Source organism: Oryctolagus cuniculus, chromosome Y (genome assembly GCF_051225735.1).
Source record: "Oryctolagus cuniculus isolate XC-2025 breed Fujian yellow rabbit chromosome Y, ASM5122573v1, whole genome shotgun sequence".
Classification (NCBI taxonomy): domain Eukaryota; kingdom Metazoa; phylum Chordata; class Mammalia; order Lagomorpha; family Leporidae; genus Oryctolagus; species Oryctolagus cuniculus.
Window position 1 is genome coordinate 1,181,627 of NC_142889.1, and position 10,354 is coordinate 1,191,980.

The 10,354-nt window shown below is 49.7% G+C and overlaps 1 long non-coding RNA gene across 1 annotated transcript; it reads left to right on the forward strand.

Annotated features, from left to right (window-relative positions):
- Positions 1 to 1,654: 1,654 nt before the first annotated feature.
- On the forward strand, positions 1,655 to 7,796 carry LOC127490269 (uncharacterized). The gene is made up of 2 exons (XR_016228749.1): positions 1,655 to 2,218; positions 6,357 to 7,796. It is a non-coding gene; the product is annotated as an uncharacterized LOC127490269 (long non-coding RNA).
- The last annotated feature ends 2,558 nt before the right edge of the window (positions 7,797 to 10,354 follow it).

Genomic DNA, 10,354 nt, shown 5'->3' on the forward strand with positions numbered 1-10,354 from the left:
CTGTCTAGTCAGGGACAAGCCGGGGAGCTAAGCATGTGGGGTTCTGGCCGCACATGGACAGGTTCCCGGTCCATATGGCCAGGCAGGGAAGCTAAGGCGTTCTGGCTAAGGTTCTGGCAGCAGCATGACAGGTTCCTGGTCCCATCGCGGGCAGTCAGGGGAGCCAAGGAGGTTGGTTCTGGCCACAGACTGACAGGTTCAGGTCTATCAGGGGCAGGCAGGGGAGCTGAGGACATGGGGATCTGGCCACAGGCTGACAGGTTCCCGTTGCTGTCAGGGGAGCCCAATGAGGTGGGGTTCTGGCTACAGAGTGACAGGTTCCTGGCCCCCTCAGGGAAAGTCAGGGGAGCCACGCAGGTTAGGCTCTGGTCGAGACTGACAGGTTCCGAGTCCCGTCACAGGTAGGCAGGGGAGCCTAAGGAGGTGGGGTTCTGGCCACAGGTGACAGTTGCGGGTCCATCGAGGGTAGGTAGGGGTGCTGATGGGGTGGGGTTCTGGCTGCAGACTCACAAGTTCCTGGCCCAGTCAGGGGCGGGCAGCGTAGCCTACGGAGGTGGGGTTCTGGCCACAGAATGACGACAGGTCTCTGGTCCCATCAGGAGTAGGCAGGGAGCTAAGGACATGGGGTTCCTTCCGCAGACTGACTGACAGATTCCAGGTCCAGTCAGGGGCAGGCAGGGGAGCTACGGGGTGGAGTTCTGGCCACAGACTGACAGGTTCCTGGTCCAGTCAGGGACAGTCAGAGGAGCCAAGGAGGTGGGGTTCTGGCCACAGACTGACAGGTTCCTGGTCTAGTCAGGGGCAGTAAGGGCAGCTAAGGACATGGGGTTCTGGCCGCAACTGACAGGTTCCCAGTCCCGTCAAGGGCAGGCAGGGGAGCCAAAGTGGGTGGGGTTCTGGCCACAGACTCACGGGTTCCATTTCCAACAGGGGTAGGCAGTGGAGCTAAGGATGTGGGGTTTGGCTGCACACTGACAGGTTCCTGGTCCAGTCAGGGGCAATAAGGGTGAAGAGTTAAAATTGTATATGTGTGGGTGTCAAGAGTTAAGCTTAAGCTTACAGGTTTAAAAACCTTCCTGGTGCAGCTGTGAAAATAAGACAGAGTAAAGTAGCACCTTGACAGTAGGGACTCCATTTTGGAGCACTTGAGACTGCATTCTGGGAAAGCAACCCCCCCACCGTGAGACTCTGGTCTGAAACTATGATCTCAAATAGTCGGACAATAGCAGTACACTACATCACCCTTGGCAATGCACAAAAACCCCCTAGCATGATTGCTCAAGCTTAAAAGTAAAAAGGTTACACCTGGGTTACCTGGGCTAATAATAAAGATGTGATTTGTCTATGTCTTAAGATCATAATTGCTGATTGTAAGACTTTAGCAACCGCTTAACAACCGTGTATTCTCTTCCCCTTCCCGGTTTTGCGGTTTTTGCCTTTATAAACCCTAACCTTTGGTTATTCGGGGCTGCTCTGCTCATGATGATCAGACAGCCCCAGCATGCTGGATAATCAATAAAACTTCCCCGTGCTGTTTGCATAAGAGACGTGTCTCTTGGTGATGTTTTTCGGGCGGTCGACTCTCACATTTGGAGGCCCCAGCGAGATCTGGGCTGCCCGTGGACGCCTCCAACAGAAGTCTCTTGGGGTAAGTATAAAGGCGCCTAAGGTAGGGACTCAGTATATGCGCGCTTCAGGTTTCAGTTTTTCGGGTTACAGGCCTGTTTTGGTTTTGGTTTTTGGGTTGGCACGGTATGCACTGTGGCTGGCAGACGTGCCTGGAAGCCCCAGGCTACCACCTTGGGGGACGCCCCGAGAGGACCGGGAGACTGAGGACGCTCAGCGAAACTCCCATCAGAAATTCCCCTAGGCGGGAGTTTGGTGCCAACAGCGGTTACATTTTAGGTTTCAGTTTTTTTTGGGGGAATTGCTTTTCTGTCTGTAACATGGGTCAAACTGTGTCCACGCCGCTATCTCTTACTTTGGCTCACTGGCCTGATGTGTGGGCTAGGGGATCTAATCTCTCTCTTCTGATTAAGAAGGTAAAGCAGCAGTCTTTCTGTGCCTCTGAATGGCCTACTCTTGGAGTGGATTGCCCCCCCCCCCCCCCCCCCCGGAGGGCTTATTCCATTTACCACTCATTTGCTGAGTGAAAGAGGCCATTCTCCTGCCTGGCCGTCATGGGCACCTGGACCGGGATTTTGAGAAGACATCGGAGGTCAGTATTCCTTCCCTCAAGCGGGACCGGATCTGTGGAGGTGACCGTTGAGTGTCCGGCACCCCACAGCTCTCCGCGAATGCAGCTTAGCTACGGCCGAAACTCCAGAGGGATTGTAAGGAACGGGAGGGAAATTAGGAAGGGCAGTTGGCTGAGAGCCTGGAGACCCCCTGAGCTCGCTTTGGCTTCCCGGCGGCCGGACTGCGACCCGAGCACCAGGTCTCTCTCTCGGAGGGACGCCTGGTCACGCTGCCTACTGCTACGCGAGCAGGGCTTAGCTTCGGTCGAGGCTAATATTGGCCCTTCAGGTAAACTCAGACAACTAGGTTGTGGGTAACCTTGAGCAATAGGAGATTTCAAACCCCACCCAGCCCCCAGACTGGAGGAGGTCATTGCTTTCTGCCTTCCTCCTCCTGGGGGGGGGGCTCCTTCCCCCACTCTTTTGCTCTCCTCATCTCCATTCCTATACCACTGGGCAGGAGAAAGGGAGAGGGAAATTCCACAGGTCTCTCCACCTAGGAAAAAGCTGTTACCTGTTAGCTGTTAACCCTTTCCAACCTGGTAGAAAGTTTTCCGTCTTTGCAGCTTATGGTAGCTCTGGTGCGTCTTAAAGTTTTTTGTGAACTATTACTGTTGCTAAGCTTTGATTGCCTGAGGACTAAATCTGAAAAAGAGCTAAAGTTAACTATCTGTTGTAATTGACTGAGTGTCTGCAGTAGTCCTAATTAATCTGGCTTTGGTTAAATTATAGGAGGTTCCCAACACTCTTGGTAAAACAGCGCACCTACCCAACCCCACGGTTAGTCCTGCCAAGCCCTGGTGTGTGCAGTCTTCCCTGTAAATGGGGGACCACAGCCTTTCTCTGCACTCTATTCTAGTCTGTGTGGCCTGCCGCACCCAGGCAGGCATAGCCAAATATCTCTAGGCAGAGCCCCCACCCAAGGGCTGCTTTTTTCTCTCCTCTCCTGGAGGAATTTCCAATTCAATACCACTGCTGACCTTACCTAAGGGAGCCAGAACCTTAAGCCATTAACCCTTTCCAACCTGATGGGTTTTTCTCTTTGCAGCTAATAAAAACCTAAACAATGGGTTCATATGCTGATAATCAGCTCTTTTCTGTGCTGTTGTCCCTGACTCATCTGAGAGCGTTCACCTGTCTTAAAGGTTTTGCGTTTTTCTATTGCCATTATAAGTCTTGATTGAAAAAAACTACAGCGCAAAGTTTGTTTACATTGTTTATCTGTTTTTAACCTCTGAGTGATTACCCAACTGATCAAAAATGTACTAATTTTGGCTAAATGGTTTGACTCTCTGACAGCTTAAATTCTAAACCGAGTCTTCCAACTTTGGGCTTCCAGTCGGATCCCTGGAACTCTCAAAGGATGAGACTCTAAATTTGTTAAAGTAACAGCTGCTTGAGTCAATTCAGATTATATAAAATATATTAAAATATTATAAATGGTGTCAGACCTATGCTGTATTTATGTTTTTGCTTTCGAGCTAAAGTGGTCTTATAAAAATAAGAGTAAAATTCTATGTATACAAGCCTTTATGTTGTTAATTAAAGTAAGCCAATGCAGATTGGTTCAGAAAATTGAGGTAATGCAAATGCCCTTAGGTTTGCTCAGTGGCTTGCTTGCTCAGTTTTACATGTCTTTAATATGCTTTAAACTTATTTCTCTTAATGATAAAGATGTTTTCAAAGTTATAAACATGCACTAATGTTTGCTGTCCAGGAGGTGTTATCCTCCTGTTACTTAAAAACATAAAAATGTAATTTTAACTTTTATTTCAAATAATGGTGTGGTATTCATTAATAACTCAGTGTCTTAAGTCATCTAGGCATCAGTGCTAAGTAAAACTTAAAAAAATGTATTATATATACTTTTAACATCTCAAATTCGATAAAAAAAAAAACTGTTTGAGTTTGTTAACATGTATTCTCATAGGTTGTCCATACATGACAATTCAAAGCTATGTAAAAGTAACTACAGGTATAAAGTTTCAAAAGGTATAAACAAGTCATAAAAAGTTTTAAAATGTTTACGATTTTAAAATATTGTTTACAGAGTTGAGTGCTAATGCCAAAATTACACTGACCTAAAGTTGAAGTCTGATCTTCTGTTATAACAATGGGTTTAAAAAAAAAATGTGTACTAATATTAGTAAATATCTAAAAATGGTCTAAATCATAAATCTTAAAATCTGTTTTTGCAAAAACTGTAACGTCTATTTTAACAGTGTCTGCTTAATCGGTTACTCTGCCATTTCTAGAGTTAGGTCCTGTAAGCTCTTTTTAACTCTGTTAAATAATTTTAAATTATGTAAACTCTTATATACAAGGTTTTTTTTTTTTTTTCTGGTTTATTCGACAACAAAAAAACATAAAATTCATGTTAATCCATTGTGTACTCTACTGTCTCTGTTAAGTTATGGTTATGCGGCAGATACTAGAAAACTGGGTTCCAGAAAACCAAAAAAGCTCTAGTGTTCACAGGCTACACGGTAAATACTCGGAAGCCAAAGAATGGCAGAGACCTCTGCCACAATTTCTCCTCTAAGTCGGGCTACGCAGTAAACACTGGTTAAACTGCCAGTTAAATCTAAAAGCCCAAAAAGTCAGGCTAGAGACCCAACTTGCTGCCTCACTTCTCCTCTTTTCTCTTCCAGAAGGGAAGTTACTACTGTTCTGCAGGACTCTCCACTGTGACGTAGGGTTTGATCCCCAGACCTTATGTAAGGGATGACTGACCTTTTCTGTAATAATGCCTGGCCACAGTATAGGGCCCCAAACAACAACAACAACAACAAAAAAAAGGTTAAACTATAAAATAATGTGACAACTAGATCAATTTTTCGGTGTAAAAATTTACACTGATGACCTCAAAGTATGCAAGCAGGTCACCACAGTTGATCTTACCTAAAGGGTCTTAACTCGCAGGAAAATACTAAGTGTCAGAATTTGCCCATGACCATAATTTTTCTAGCTCACCCTGATATTAAAAAATCTCCAAAAATCAGGATTGGGTTGAGCACCCCCTTGACTGACATCATAGAGGCTGCCTCCTTGGTCTACTTTATTAGAGACCAGGAAAACGAGGAGCAAGCAAGCAGCAGAGGATAGGCAACAGACCAATCAATGGCTGCTTTACACGGTGATTGCCATCAAGGAGACCCAGCAAGGCCAGTGCACCCCAAACGGCACCTGTTGCTGATATAAGGAGCCAGGGCATTGGGCAAGCAGCTGTTGTAACAGCAAATGCCTTCTGTCAGCCCTGCCAAGAGCACGGCCACTGGATACGGAACTGCCCTGGGTGTCGAAGGACTCCTGGTTCAGAACTACAGACCCTGTGGCCCTGAGCTAAAAAGCCTTTGGCTCTGCCCAGCCTCTGCCCAGCTTCCAGCTCCAGCCACTGCTATTGAGGGGATGGCCTAGGGTCAGTGAAACACAAGTTGCCTATTTCTATCAGCCTCCTATTCAGCTCTCCTCCTAGTCCAGCCATGTAATGCAAGTCAACAGGGTGCCTCCCTTAAAGGAGATTTGCATCTCTTTCAATTCTCTTCCAGCACCCCATGGATAGGTCTGGGCCTCACACACCCAGCCAGGCCTTAAAAGTCTGTCCAATAACATTAAGCTTAGAAAGCCCTCCCTGCCAGTTCCTAAAAACAGGGCTTTCAATAACAGCTAACTCAGATAGCCCTACACCTATTTGGACAGGTCCTCACTGAGGACTTAAAGGGCCTATCTCTTAAGGGGTGTGCACAATAATCCATAATATATGTAAGTAATTCATTAGTCTGTCTTCTTTCCCAGCCTGAGACTCTAGTCTTGTACATTGGCTTAACTTCCTAGCAAAACTGGCTACTAAATATCTAATATATATATATATATATATATACACACACATATAGTCTCTGGGTCAATCAGACTAGACAGACACAAACCCAAATTTGTACTTTTTCTGGAAAAAGCCAAACAGCTCCAGGACCAGGCCAAGCAGGGCTGGGATTTCTGGCCTAACATCTGATCATAAAAATCCTGGCTATTTCCTCTCCTTGGCCCACTAACTTCTGCAATCTTGATGCTTCTCTTTGGGCCGTGTGTTTTTAATGCCCTTGTTCGTTTTGTCTCTAACAGACTAAAAGCTGTTGAACTCCAAATGGTCATCAGGCAAGACTTCCAGCCCATTCCACTGGACGACTTGAGCAGCCCTCTGGACCGAGCAACACAGTCTTTCCAAGGCCACTGTTGCACACCATAAGACAGGTAGCAAGAGGAAATACCCAAATCCCCCTCGACGCCCACATGCCAGCTTCGAAGAAGTTACAGAAAACGGAACTCCATCCATAATCCCAAAGAAGAATTTTGGGTATTACCTCTTGAGGGAAAAATATTAGGCAGAAAGTCAGTTATGAGCTTATGTGTGTGTGACATAAAGGCCTAATGTGTCCAGCATATGCATCTACATCTCAGTCATCTTGACAATGTTTCACGGGCAGCCTGGCCTTTGCATCCTGCCCTGCCCCCTTCTACCTGATAACCTTCCAGGTGGAGATGCCCGCCCCTTCTGCCTGACAAATCTTCCACAATCTCCCAGATGCAGCCCAGTATCTGCATTTCAGTATTACAGAACAGGCGGGGGGTTAAATCTCATTTTCATGGGGGTGGGTTATGCGCGGCCCTAAAGAAAAAATGTTGTTTTTATGCCGACTGAACCGGGGTGGTTAGAAACTCCATGGCCAAACTCAAAAAATGACTGGAAAAATGCAACGGGAAAGGAAAACTCAACAGGGATGGTTTGAGTCATGGTTCGGCCGGTCCCCATGGCTTACTACTCTACTGTCAGCCCTAACAGACCCTTAATTGTTCTACTCCTAATTGTAACCATAGGACCTTGTGTGTTAAATAGACTCATCACCTTCATGTGGGAACAAGTTAAAAATGTTAAACTCATGGTTGTAAGACAACAATATGTCACATTAAAAGAGACAAAAACGAATAATCTCTAAGATTAGAGATCCTCACAACAAGGAGTGGGGAATGAAGAGTTAAAATTGTATATGTGTGGGTGTCAAGAGTTAAGCTTAAGCTTACAGGTTTAAAAACCTTCCTGGTGCAGCTGTGAAAATAAGACAGAGTAAAGTAGCACCTTGACAGTAGGGACTCCATTTTGGAGCACTTGAGACTGCATTCTGGGAAAGCAACCCCCCCACCGTGAGACTCTGGTCTGAAACTATGATCTCAAATAGTCGGACAATAGCAGTACACTACATCACCCTTGGCAATGCACAAAAACCCCCTAGCATGATTGCTCAAGCTTAAAAGTAAAAAGGTTACACCTGGGTTACCTGGGCTAATAATAAAGATGTGATTTGTCTATGTCTTAAGATCATAATTGCTGATTGTAAGACTTTAGCAACCGCTTAACAACCGTGTATTCTCTTCCCCTTCCCGGTTTTGCGGTTTTTGCCTTTATAAACCCTAACCTTTGGTTATTCGGGGCTGCTCTGCTCATGATGATCAGACAGCCCCAGCATGCTGGATAATCAATAAAACTTCCCCGTGCTGTTTGCATAAGAGACGTGTCTCTTGGTGATGTTTTTCGGGCGGTCGACTCTCACAGGGGAGCTAAGGACATGAAGTCTGCATGCAGACTGACAGGCTCCTGGTCCCCTCAGGGGCAGCCAAAGGAGCTAAGGATGTGGGGTTCTGGCGGCAGACTTTCAGGTTCCATGTCCATGTGGAGTAGGACAGGGAGGCAGGGTGGTGGGGTTCTTTCCGCAGACTCCAGGTTCCAGGTCTATCAAAGGCGGGCGGGCAGCTAAGGACGTGGGGTTCTGGCCACAGACTGACAGGTTCCCAGTCCTGTCAAGAGCACTCAGTGGAGCCAAGCTGGGTGGGGCTTTGGCTGCAGACTGACAGGTTCCTGGTCCAGTCAGGGGCAGGCAGGGGAGCCTAAGGAGGTGGGGTTCTGGCCACAGACTGACAGGTTCCCAGTTCTGTTCCGGGCAGGCAGGGGAGCTAAGGACGTGGGATTCCTGCCGCAGACTGACAGGTTCCAGGTCGAGTCAGGGGCAGACAGGTGAGCCTCTGGTCGCAGACTGACATGACCCGGTGCTGTTAGGGGCAGGCAGGGGAGCCTAAGGAGTTTGGGTTCTGGACCTGTCAGACTGGCAGGTCCCGGTGCAGGATGTCCAGGAAGGGGAGCAGATGGAGTGGGGTTCTGCTCAGAGACTGAGAGGTTCCTGGTCCCATCAGGGAAAGGCAGGGGAGCTAAGGAGGCGGGGTTCTGGACGCAGACTGACAGGGTTTCAGTTCTGTCAGTGGCAGTCAGGGAAGCCATGGAGGTGGGGTTCTGGTCGCAGACTGACAGGGTCCCAGTCCAGAACGGCCAGGCAGGGGAGCTAAGGGGTGGGGTTTTGGCGGCAGACTGACAGATTCCCGGTCCCATCAGGGGCAGGAAGGGGAGCCAAGGAGGTGGGGTCTGGCCAGAGGCTGAGAGGTTCTGGGTCCATTAGGGGGAAGTCAGTGGAACCAAGCATGTGGGGTTCTGGCCGCAGAGTGACGGATTCCACCTCCATCAGGGGCAGGCAGAGGAGCTAAAGCGGTTGGTTTCCGGTCACACACTGACAGGTTCCCATGCTGTCAGGGGCAGTCAGCGGAGCCAATGACGTGGGGTTCTGTCAGCAGGCCGACAGGTTCCCGGTCCCGTCAGGGCCACTCAGTGGAGACTAAGGGGGTGGGCTCTGGCTGCTGACCGACAGGTTCCTGGTCCCCTCAGGGGCAGGCAGGTGAGCCAAGGACGTGAGATTCCTGCCGCAGATGGAAAGGTTCCCAGGTTTGGCCACAGACGGAAAGGATCCTGGACCACAACGTCCAGGCATGAGAGCTAAGGGGGAGTGTCTGGTCGCAGGCTGACAGGTTCCCTGTGCACTATGGCAAGGGGTAAGGTGAAAAGGTCGTTAAGGTGAAGAGGTCCTGTCAAGATAGCCACTGAGGGAAAAAGGTCATGCCAAATGGCCGCCGAGGAGGAAAGGTCATGCCAAGATGGCCGCTGACCACAGAAATTGCCTGGCACCAGGCCGTGATTGGATGGCCTCTGAAACCACATGGCAACAGAGGAAACCACATGACAACAGAGCCTGACTGACAGCCGGCCGTGATTGGATGCTTTCAGAAACCACATGACAACAGAGCCTGACTGATGGCGGGCCGTGACTGGATGGTTTCAGAACCTGCCTGGCACCAAGAGCCTGCCTGGCCACAGGCTGTGATTGGATGGCTTTGGAAACCGCCTGGCCACAGGCTGTGATTGGTGAGGGCCTAGACCGCCCCTTGACTGGATGGGCTGTCTTGGCCATAGAAGCAGCTGTAGCAACTGAAATAAACGAGTCTGCTGGCTGCCCGCCTCAGGACTGCTCTCACCCGCCTCCCGGCGTCCATGCGGTGACTCCGCACCTCTTGCCCCCACCACGCTCCTCCTCTCAGAACGCATCCTCTCAGGAAGAAGTAAACGTCCACAGTTTCTTGGCTCACCCGAGTGCCCCTGACTCGCCGAACGGGAACCTGTCAGTCTGTGGCCAGAACCCCACCTCCTTATCTGCTCTGCCTGCCCCTGCTGGACGAGGAATCTCGCTTTCTGCAGCCTGGACCCCACCTCGTCTCCTCTGCCTGCCCCGATGGGACCCGGAACCTCCAAGTCTGCAGCCAGAACCCCACCTCCTCAGCTCCCCTCCCTACCCCAGTGGACCTGGAACCTGTCAGTCTGCCGCTCAAACCACAGCTCACTGGCTCCCCTGACTGCCACTGACGGGACCGGGAAGCTCTCAGTGGACGACCAGAAACCCACCACCTCAGCTCCTCTGCCTGCCCCTGATGGACCCGCAACCTGTCAGTCTCCCGCCAGAACCCCACCTCCTTGGTTCCCCTTCCTGCCCGACTGGACCAGGAACCTGTCAGTCTGCGCCCAAACCCCAAGGCCTTAGCTCCCCTGCCGGCCCACAACTGCACCGGGAAACTGTCACTCTGCCGCCAGAACCCCACCCCCTTGGCGGTCCTGCCTGCCCCAGACTGGACGGGACCCTGTCAGTCTCCCGCCAGAACCCCACCTCCTTGGCTCCCCTGCCAGCTCCTGA